Genomic DNA, 348 nt, shown 5'->3' on the forward strand with positions numbered 1-348 from the left:
TCCCTTTCTGCCTTCTCGGCCCATCCATCAACAACCTTGTCGGCTAAGCCATCAATGGCCAAAACAACACTTGACATTATTAGTCATTATTCAAGTTGCCTCCAAAGCCGATATCACTTACAAGGCCCGACTTGTCGTCAAAGGGTTCATGCAACAAAAAGACATCGACTACACGGACATTTTTGCTCCTGTTGTTCGTCGTGAAGTCCTACGCTTTCTGTTTGCCTTAGTGGCCATCCATGATTTGGAATGCGAACAAATGGACGTCAAAAGCGCCTTTTTAATGGCAAAATCGACTGCGTTATACGCATGGAGCAGCCTCCTGGCTCACTCATTGATCCCACTTCT

This window comes from Aphanomyces astaci (assembly GCF_000520075.1).
Source record: "Aphanomyces astaci strain APO3 unplaced genomic scaffold supercont1.243, whole genome shotgun sequence".
Taxonomy (NCBI): domain Eukaryota; phylum Oomycota; class Saprolegniomycetes; order Saprolegniales; family Verrucalvaceae; genus Aphanomyces; species Aphanomyces astaci.